Consider the following 11,377-nt stretch of genomic DNA (forward strand, 5'->3'; position numbering starts at 1 on the left):
TAACCCTCACCCATACAAGAGGAATCATGAAACAAACCCCAAAGAGAGACATTTTATGAAATAACTGGCCTGTGCTCTTTTAAAATGTCAAGATCAAGAAACACAGTTAAAGGCTGAGTTCCAGATTAAAGAAGGCTTAAAGAGACTTGACAGCTAAATACAATACTTGATCCTGGATTCATCTCCATCCTGCAAAGAAAAAGAAACAACAGCCATAAAAGACAGTATTGGGACAACTGACAAAATTTGAATATGGATTGTGGGTTAGATAATAGTACGGTATCAATGTTAAATTTCCTGATTTTTCTGGTGCTATGGTTATATTTTTTTAAAAAATCCTCATTCTTAGGAAATAACATTGAAATATTTAAGTTTAAAAAAGAATGATGTCTCCAACCTATTCTCAAATGATTGAGAAAAAATATTATTATAAATACTCATGCATACACTGAATATTAGTGCATGCATACTAATTAGTATGTGTAAAAGGAACAGAGAAAATAAATGGGACAGACTTAAACAATTTATGAAGAATATGTGAGAGTCCCCTGAACTATTTTTGTAACTTTTATGTAAGCTGGAAGTAATAACAAAAGGTTAGCAAAAATTAAAAATAACTGACAATTTAATATTTTAAGTTAAACTACTAAATAAATTCAAGAATGAGTTCCTGAAAACAAACAAATCCCTGCCAGGTTTGAGCAAGCAAAAAGTTTTAAAAGAACAAACAATTTTAAGAGTAGAAAAGGAAAATAATCACTGCTATGGGGGTGGCGCTGTGACAACTCCATACCAATAATTTTTTAACAAAATCCAGACTTTATTTGGGTTGCACCCATTTTTTCACTTGTGTCCTTTTCCTGTACAAGAATCCTACTCAAGACAGCACATGGCATCAGTTATCACATTTCCTTGGTTCCTCTGGCCTGTGGCAGTTCTCAGTCTTTCCTTGTTTGTCGTGACCTTGACCGCTTAGAGGTGTTCTAGTCAGGTAATTTGTAGAATGTCCCTCAATTTCACATCAGTGGTTTTTAAAATCTCAATAAGATTTATAAATTTCTTGAAAATATATTGATTACCAAAACTGTCAATGAAAGAAATATTGAAAAAAAATGTTTTTGTAAGAAAAGGGGAGGAGGGATAAACTTAGAAGAACTGGAAAAAAATGTCAAAGAACTGAGTCCAAAAACAAGGTCTTGAATTAAGTGTTATGGGCAATTTCTTCCAAACATGAAGCCATTTAAGTTGCTTCAGAGGAAAGAGAAACTTAGGAATTCTTCCAGTTCATTGTTCAAAGCAAGCATGATGTTGATACCAAAACTTGCTAAAGATGGAACAAAAAGTAAAAATCTATGAACCAATCTCACTTATAAACACAGATGCAAACATCCTAACTAAAATATTGCAATTCAAATCCAACAAGCTCAAGAAGGTTTTCTTGCCAAAATGCAAAGATGCCTCAACATTAAAAATGTTTATTAACTATAATTCAACTCATTGGAAAGTCAAAGAGGAAAAACCATGCAGTCATCTTGATAGAACTTGAAAGACATGGTATGAATCCAAATATCTTACTGATGAAAGCTCAATAAATTTGGAAAAGAAGCATCCAATCTTAGAATGATACAAAATATCTACCTCTAACTACAGACAGTATCACACATGACAGTGGAAAACTAGCATCATTTTCACTCAAGTTAGCAACGGGACAAGGATGTTCCTTATCACCATGAACAGCATTCTGCCTGTTCTAGGCAATTCAATACGACCAAGACAAGATTCAAAATGTATGACTATTGGAAAGGCGAAGGCACTTTTTCAGTCTTTCGTATTATGTTTGTTGGCCTGGAAAACCCAAGAGAACCAATTGAAAATAAAAATTAGAACAACTAAGAGAGCTCAATCCAGTGGCCAGTTACAGGGTAAATATATAATTTTAAAAACACACTTTTCTGGGCTTCCCTGGTGGCGCAGTGGTTGAGAGTCTGCCTGCCGATGCAGGGGACACAGGTTCGTACCCCAGTCTGGGAAGATCCCACATGCCGCGGAGCAGCTGGGCCCGTGAGCCATGGCCGCTGAGCCTGCGTGTTCGGAGCCTGTGCTCAGCAACGGGAGAGGCCCCAACAGTGAGAGGCCCGCATACCGCAAAAATAAATAAATAAATAAATAAAATACTCTTTTCTATTTATCTGTATGATCAATAAAAACTAATGGGGGCTTCCCTGGTGGCGCAGTGCTTGAGAGTCCGCCTGCCGATGCAGGAGACGCGGGTTCGTGCCCCGTTTCGGGAGGATCCCGCATGCCGCGGAGCGGCTGGGCCCGTGAGCCATGGCCGCTGGGCCTGCGCGTCCGGAGCCTGTGCTCCGCAAATGGGAGAGGCCGCGACAGTGAGAGGCCCGCATAACGCAAGAAAAAAAAAATAAATAAATAAAAAAATAAAAAAACTAATGATACAAAATAATATCATCCACAATAGCAATATAAAATCTGAATACATAGGAATAAACTAAACAATAAATATGGCGAGTTCCCTGGCAGCCCAGGGAACCCGCCACGGCCTGGGTTCAGTCCCTTGTTGGGGAACTAAGATCCCACAGTGTGGCCTAAATAAGGAAATAAATAAATCCCTAGAAATAGAAATATTTTTTAAGAAAACAATAAATATGAAGGGTCCCTAATGAGTAAAACAAAAAATTCTGAATACATGGTGACATGAGAAAATAGTACTTTTTCAATTGATTTATAAATATAATGCAATTTCAATCAAAATCTTCATAAAAGTTAAATGTTCCTAAAATTTTTGAAAAAATGGGAATTATAAGGGTATGTCCTATCAGATAATAAAATACATTACAGAACTGTGATTTTAAAACAGTGTGAAACTGACCCAGAAAAAGACAGATGTGAACAAGAAGTTTATCTAAAAAGAAATAAAATGATCAATGACTATATTTAAAGGATGTTTAGCGCATTAGTTACCAAAGACATGCAAATCAATACCAAATAGCCAGTTTTGGCTTTAAATGGATAAAGATTGGAAAGGACTTAGAAAGCACAGTGCTAATAAAAAGGTAGGGACTGGATACTCTCCATATACACTGAATACAAGGGCAAATTTCTGTAACCTTTAAGGGAACAGTTTGGAAACATGTAAGAAGAACTTTAAAATTTAGTGCACACTTTGACTCAGGAATTTTATGTTTAACATTAGAAACAATTATCAACTTGCCCTCATGGAATACTATGCACCCATTTAAAATTGTATCCCTGAAGAATATAGTATTAAGTGGAAAGATGCTTACAATATAGTGAGTGCAAAATGCAGGTTAAGATTGACTTTGCATAGCAGGATCCCATGTGGATAAAGGGACAGGCATCCAGCTGAGTCTCTGCGTCTAGTCTGCTTGCCAGCAGAGTTTCTGTTGTCAGTCTTCCGTGTTGCTGTTCATCTTTCCCACCTCAGCTTTATCTCTGCCTTGACTTTGTTCAGCTTCTGGATGGCAGAGTCGTAATTCATTCATCCACTCGTTTATTGTATGAGTCAAGTGTGGAAATGAATGAAGACCACCCAAACCAGAACAAGAAAGGCTGTTTATTCAGAGCTTGCCCTAGCAAGGGAGTCGAAGACTCAAAGGCAAGCAGAGGAGGGGTAAAGCTTTATGGCAGAAAAAAGAAAAGCCTTCAGATACCCCCTGTTGACACAGGGAAGCTGTAGGCAGGCTAAGTAGAAAGAGGGCATCCTTGGTAATTGGCTGGGGGTAGGAGGGGGGCATATCTGGCTTTCTAAAATTGGTCCTAGATTGGAGGCTAGGGCAAAAATGAAGTATACTGTCAGTTATTAATCAAGTCCTGAGCATTTGGGAACAAAGGTTACAGGGGTTACCGTTTGGCTTCCTGAACTGGTTACTAAAGATAATACTTTGACTCCCTAGACTGGTTACTATAGATAACGGGTTGGTTTCCTGGGATGGATGTTGCAGATTGTGGGTCAGAGTTCAATTTTTAAATCTGGCCTGGCTTATCTGCATATTCAGCCTCTCATAAGCTCTGAGAAAAATGCTGGGTTTACAAAGATGCATGAAATATATTGTGCTGAAGGAGATTATGGTCTGATGAAAAAGACAGCCCACTATTTTGTAATTTCCTGGTTACTTGTTCATGTTCTATGGTAGGGATGTCTATCTGGTACTGTGAGAGCACACTGCACTTAACATGAAAGCCACACTCCACCACCGTGGCCTGCAAGACCCCTGAGTACTTGGCTTTTGCCAGCCCGTTCAACCCCATCTCTCCCTCCCCTGCCCTTACTCACTGCTCTCCAAACAGCACTGGCTGTCCTGCCGTGGAAAACCGGCTGCTCCAGACACAAGCAGAAACAGAGTGCATTGTCTATGCACATTTTTATCACCATGTACCAGCAGCTCTAAACAATGTCGGTGATAAAATACTCCTATCCCCCAAAATCTTTTGTTGGTCTAGGCTCTAAACAACTGCTACCATTACTTTGAGTTTTAATAACATATATGCAAGCTTCAAATGAACATACACTTATCATTCGAACATTTTAATACACATTGATTTCTACATGGAAATTAATTCAAATAACTCCCAGTTATATGGAGGTCCCTCCCTATATGGAGGCACACGAACTCAACTATATTCATTTGTTTTAGGAGTAAGTGCCTAGCAGCTCAGAATAGTTCAAGCTCACTTTGGGCACAGACCCTGTCTGTCCAATCCCTGTGGAACTACGTATACATCCTGCACTTAAACGATAGATTCAAAATAAACAGTGATACCCTCATGATTGCAACAGAGAAACAGCACTTATATGACGTCAGTGCTGTCATCCTAAGGGATCATTTGCAAGTTCATTTGTGTTTAAAGCTTAAAACAGAGTGTAAACTACGTGGCGTTACCTTGCTTCATAAATTGAAATTAAAGAGTGTCTTTAAGATTGAAATTCATTATTTTCCACTGTTAATTGTTTTTTAAACTAAAAGAGAATCAAGAAAATAAACTCTTACAACGATGGTTCAATTTAGCAATTTTTACCCTAGTGTGAATTTATAGATTAGGTTAATCAGTCACAAAAATATTTGACACCAGCCAAAACCTGCCTTGAACAATGTATAGCGATACATCAAACTTTAAAACTGTTCCTTGAATGGGAAGGGGGAGGGATAAATTAGGAGTTTGAGATTAACATAAACACACTACTATATATAAAATAGATAAACAACAAGGACCAACTGTACAGCACAGAGAACTATATTCAATATCTTGTAATGACATAATGGAAAAGAAACTGAAAAGTAATAGATACATGCATGTGTGCATATATATATACCTATATGTGTATAATTGAATCACTTTGCTGAACACCTGAAACTAACACAATGTTGTAAATTAACTACACTTTCTTTCTTTCTTTCTTTCTTTCTTTTTGGCTGCGTTGGGTCTTTGTTGCTGTGCGCGGGCTTTTGCTAGTTGTGGTGAGTGGGGGCTACTCTTCGTTGCGGTGCACAGGCTTCTCATGGAGGTGGCTTCTCTTGTTGCGGATCACGGGCTCTAGGTGCATGGGCTTCAGTAGTTGTGGCATGAGGGCTCAGTAGTTGTGGCGCAGGGGCTTAGTTGCTCCGCAGCATGTGGGATCTTCCCGGTCCAGGGCTTGAACCCACGTCCCCTTCATTGACACGCAGATTCTTAACCACTGCGCCACCAGGGAAGTCCTATACTTCTATTTTAAAAGACTGTCCCTTGAAGATCTATGCCCAGAGATTGTAGAGAAGCCCATTAACTGCAGCCAACAAATACAAGGAAAAGTATAATTAAATAGAAAAAGAATCAAATTTTAAAGAATGCCAGGAAAAATGACAAAAGATACTGCTCTAAAAGTGCCAGAAAATATTGAAGGAACAAAGTTTGAAGGCCTTGATCCTTCCACACCAAGAACTGGACACTCAGTTCTAAAGCAGTGGATACAATAACGTCATGTCACTCTCATTTAACCATCTTTCTGATATTTGTAAAAGAAGAAAAACTTGGAAAGTTTTTACTGAATAAAATAGAAATTTGTGGCAAACTTTCTGGTGACGACACTTTAGTGATTTTTCAACTAGGGGAGACATTTGAAATGAAATTTCTATAAATCTATGCCAAAAGTATCCTCATATTTAAGACTTTCCGTAACTATTTGTATATCTGTTGTTTCATGTGAAAAAAACTCTTTGAAATTAAAATTAATAAAGAAGTTTTCTTCAACCCAGTATGTGCGAAGACAGACTGACCAATCTGGCTGCAGTGAATCCTGAACATGAATATATGAAAAAGTTGGCAAAGTCATTGGCAAATTTGCAGGAATCAGGGCTTAAAATGAGAAACCATAATGTTATTATTCACCGCTACTGCAGACCAGTATCTAGGAATGTTTTTCCACATTAATGTAATTTAATAGTATTAGTCTATTACGTATTTTTCTTTTTCGTACTGTAATTTTTTTCTGGCATGATTATACATACAACGTTCAATGAAAGAAAATGCCTTCACTGTCTATATTTATTTTCTGGTCAATATTTTTATTATTTGTTTCATTCCTGAATTATTGCTGAAAATCATTTTGGTACTCAGAGCCTAGATGGTGTTGGAAACAATCCCCTCTGTGTCCAGTGCACCAGGCTTGCCTCTGCTCCTGGGCACGTTCAGACACGTCTTTGCCCAACTCTGAGCCTTTGAACCTGCTCTTTTCTCTGCCTGGATCACAGCCTTCCAGACCTTCAAGGGGTGGGGCTGTCACCTCTCAGAGGGCCTCGCCTGCTTCCCCCACTCAGGTCTCCCAGTCTTTTTTTTTTTTATTTTTTTTATTTACAATGTTGATTTACAGTATGGTGTTAGTTTCCGGTGTACAGCAGAGTGATTCAGATATATATGTATATAAATTCTTTTTCAGATTCTTTTCTCTTATAGATTATTACAAAATATCAAGTAGAGTTCCCTGTGCTACACGGTAGGTCCTTATTAGTTATCTATTTTATATATAGCAGTGGGTATATGTCAATCCCAAGCTTCCAGTTTATCCCTCCCTGCTCCTTGCCCCCTGGTAACCATAAGTTTGTTTTCTACATCTGTAACTCCATTTCTGTTTTGTAGATAAGTTCATCTGCATCCTTTTTTTCCTTAGATTCCACATATAAGCGGTATCATATGATATTTGTCCTGCCCAGCCTTGTGCTATCCTATTTACCATTTGCTTGTCCATTGCCTGTGTCCTGTCTCCAGCATGGAGACCCCAGAGGGCAGGACTGTGGCCCCTATTTCCCTGCCTCTCCTCAGCACAGCATTTAAGAGGCTTGCAGGAGATGCCTGGGCTTGACCCCTGAGCTCTGGGGAGCAGTACCTGACCCGGAGGGGCGGGGGAGTGGGGTCAGATCCACCAAGTGCAGCCGCCTACCCGTATGGCTGAAACTAGAAGGATGAGCAAGTAAATCAGAGCCAGAGCCGGGAGGCAACGCTGTCTGGGACTGGGAAGTGGGCGTGTGTCTGTAGGGCACAAACGTGGCCCCGAGACGTTCATCCTGACCCGGATCCAACTGATAAGGGACTTTAAGGTGTTTGGTCTTTATGCTCAAGAAAAGAAGGAGCTGTTTTAAGCAAGGGAGTCACAGGATGTGATTTGCCCTTTGGATGGCAGACAGGGCACGTGGTAGAGGTCAAGAATAAGAAAGGGAAAACGGGTCAGGGCTGCCCTCTTTGGATCTTCCGGAAAAGCACAGGGGCTGAGGTGAGCCCACCACCTCTCAATTACCTCCACCCTGTCCTCCAACAACTGGGATTTCCACTGGTCCTGGACCAGGTCCTGAGGGAGAAAAGATGGGGCCGGTGAGCCAGGCAAGGAGGGGGAGGGGCGTCCTCAGCAGCAGGCATCGGGGAGGTTTGCGCAGAGGTGTCCTGAATGGGATGCTGGTGTGGATTTGAGACAAGGGGCAGCCGGAGGTTCCACCGACGCAGAATTCAATGCACTTTCCACTCTCCTCACCCCCAGAGAGCTTTGGGTGCAGGAGGCCACAGAGGGTTCCCTGGGGACTGACACATATACAGAATTTCCAAGAAGCAACCACTGAAAGATGAGGGGGCCACTGGTTCTCCTTTATTAAAATCCAGTTTGGCAAGGAAGCCTCTGCAAAGGCTGCCCTGCTCTCACCCTGCAGAACCTCACTCAGCCCCCATGCACAGGGACAGACCGACAGGGCTGGGGAGCTGGCAGATGCTTCAGAGACCCCTCCCCCCACACGGGTGGCCAGCGCTCACCTGGTCCCCTCCTGACTCAGCTGCCGAGGTAGGAACCCTCCTGGGACAAGAAGCAAGGGGCACGCTTTAAATCTTTACATGCCACAAGGAAGAAAATCAATTGCAATGCCCAAAGGAGGGAATTAAGGCAGCAGAAGGTCACCAACCACTACAAGTCGCTGTATTGTTTGGGAGACTTGGACAGGGGAAAATGCCTCAACGTGAGGTAAGGATGCTCCAAGGTCTGAAGCAAACCCCTCTCCCCAAGAATCATGTGAGAGAGTCCCAGGGGGGTCAGACCCCTCAAAGGAAGAGGCTTCTTTGTGTATGCAACACTGTAGCCAAATTCCAGATTCTGGCATCAGCCACTTCAGGCAAGTCATCAATGTTAGCGGCAGAGTTCTGACGCATGTTGAATCTTGGAAGAACCGGCTGACATTTGAACATGATTGTCACAGTAGCAGCAAAGCCAGTGGCAATGACCACTTCACTTGGGTGGGAGAGATATGCTGCCCAGCCCAGCCTCGGGGCTCCAGAGCGCTCTGGCTAAGGCCGGACTTCCTGAGCACTGATACACGAACGCCAGGCTTGAACTTCACACGTGACTTCTAGGTCCACTCCAGCAAAGCTGGAGAGACCCCACTTATGGCCAAGTGCCATATCTTTTGGGGGAGCCAGTGCAACCGAGCACACTCAGGGCAGAGGACAAATGAGAAGGTCTCTGAACTGGACACTTAAAAGTCCCATTTCTGGGAGTAGAGACCACAGCACCTGGAGCCCACCTTCTCCATCAGGCGATACAGAGGTGAGTGCAGGGTCAGTTTCCTGGGATTTTGCAGCTCTGTCAAGGATGCCACTCCCTGATCCATTTGCATTAAGCCCCAAATCCTTTTGCAGGATAAGGGGCAGCATCTCAGCTTGTTTTCTGATATCAGAGTTAGAGAAACCCACAGGGTGGGCTGTAGTGGCCCCAGCCAAGACCAGGGCCATGAAAAGCCATGAAGCTTCTGGAATGAAGACACCATAGAAAATGGGAATCTTGCTAGGGGACCAGGTCCACCCTGGGAGCACAGAGAGATAGCCTCAGTGAATTCCTTCTAAAGACACTTCCCACTGGGGCTTCTGAGAGATGACATGTGTGGACCAGTGTTCCCCCCGATAGAAGTTCTAGCTGCTGACCACATGACCGAGAGGGACAGAGACAGCAGGAAGTGGGGCAGAGCAGGAACCCGCGCCCTGCACAGGCGCTGCCTGAAAGCCACACCCGAACACTGCCCATAATCTGAAGAGAATTAAAATAAAATTAAAAACTGCTGGGATGACACCAAAAGCACAATCCATGAAAGAAAAGAATGATAAATTGGACTTCATCAAAATTAAAAACTTCTGCTCTGCAAGGGACACCGTTAAGAGAATGAAAATACAAACAACAGACTGGTAGAAAAATATTTCCAATTTGCATATCCAACCAAGGACTCCAATCCAGATTATATTAAAAATTCTTAAGAGTAGGAAAACAAACAACACAATAAAAACATGGGCAAAACTTTTAGCAAACACTTAACCAAAGAAGATAGACAAATAGCAAATAAGCACACGGAAAAAGTGCTCACCACCATTAGCCGTTAGGGAAAATGCAAATTAAAAGCACAGTGAGATCCCTATTAGCAGATGCTCTTTTATTCCCCCCTTTGGTTGATAACATCCAGAGATACCTGCTTTATGTCTTACTGGGTGATTGCATTTCAGGCTGATGACATCAAATTACAGTCTAATTACCAACTGATTTTGTACCTCTGAACACCTAGTAGATTAGCTAAAATACTAACAACAACAACAAAAAAGTGACCATACTAAGGGCTGGTAAGGATGCAGAGCGAATGGAATGCTCATACAGTGTTCGTTCAAAATGGTACAGCCACTTTGGAAAACAGCTTGGCAGTTTCTTATAAATTATAACCCTAAAGAAGTGAACGATGGGGCTTCCCTGGTGGCGCCGTGGTTGAGAGTCCGCCTGCCGATGCAGGGGACACGGGGTCGTGCCCCGGTCCGAGAAGATCCCACATGCCACGGAGCGGCTGGGCCCGTGAGCCATGGCCGCTGGGCCTGCGCGTCCGGAGTCTGTGCTCCGCAACGGGAGAGGCCACAACAGTGAGAGGCCCACGTATCACAAAAAAAACAAACAACAAAAAAAAAGAAGTGAACGATGTTCCCACAAAAACCTAAATCCAATGTTTAGATTGAATTTGTCACAATCTCCAAAAACTTGGAAACAACCCAAAAGTCCTTCAAGTAGTGAATGGATAAACAAACTGAAACAATGGACCACTACTTAGTAATAAAAAGGAACACACTCTTGAGACACACATGAACACAGGAGGATCTGAACTGTGTAATGCTGAGTGAAAGTCAGACACAAAAGACCACATCCTGTGCGATTCCATCAATAGGACATTCAGGAAAAGCAAACACCATGGTTCAGTATCTCATGGTCGTGGTAATTATATGACGGTCACTTTTGTCCAAGCTCATTTACTGCATAGGGATGTTTAAAAAGTGAATAAATTTGCTAGAAGGGCATTTAAAGAAACTGGTGGAGTGAAACTTCTTTTCCAAACCGATTGCCCTCCCCCCCATTCAATGAACATTACAAGGAGACCCTTTCCTTTGGGTTTAACAGACATAGACCCAGCACTTGGGTGAAGCCCCTGTGTGGCCGGGGCGTCTGGGAGTACTTAGATGCTGCCACTTTTGCCTTCAGGGGATAACCTGGGCACAAAGCAGAAGCAGAGAGAACACCCAGCGGGAGTCTGGGGGCTTCTGTGGAGGAGGGAAGGCAGGCAGGAGTGGGTGCACTTGGACGAGGCCGATTCCAAAACAGGAAGTAGGGGTGAGGTGTCAGATGGGGTGGGGGCGCAGGAGGGGGGAACTCAGCCAGAGTCTGGACAGCACAGCCCCCAGGACCTTGTGGTGACTTGTTTGGGAGCCAGATGGAACATAAATAAATACCCAAATCAAGCCCAGTTAGATCAAATGGTAAAAGAGGGTGGAGAAAGGCTTTCTTACAAAAGACTGTAAATAGCCCATCGGA

This window comes from Lipotes vexillifer, unplaced genomic scaffold, assembly GCF_000442215.2.
Source record: "Lipotes vexillifer unplaced genomic scaffold, Lipotes_vexillifer_v1.1 scaffold182, whole genome shotgun sequence".
NCBI classification, from domain to species: domain Eukaryota; kingdom Metazoa; phylum Chordata; class Mammalia; order Artiodactyla; family Lipotidae; genus Lipotes; species Lipotes vexillifer.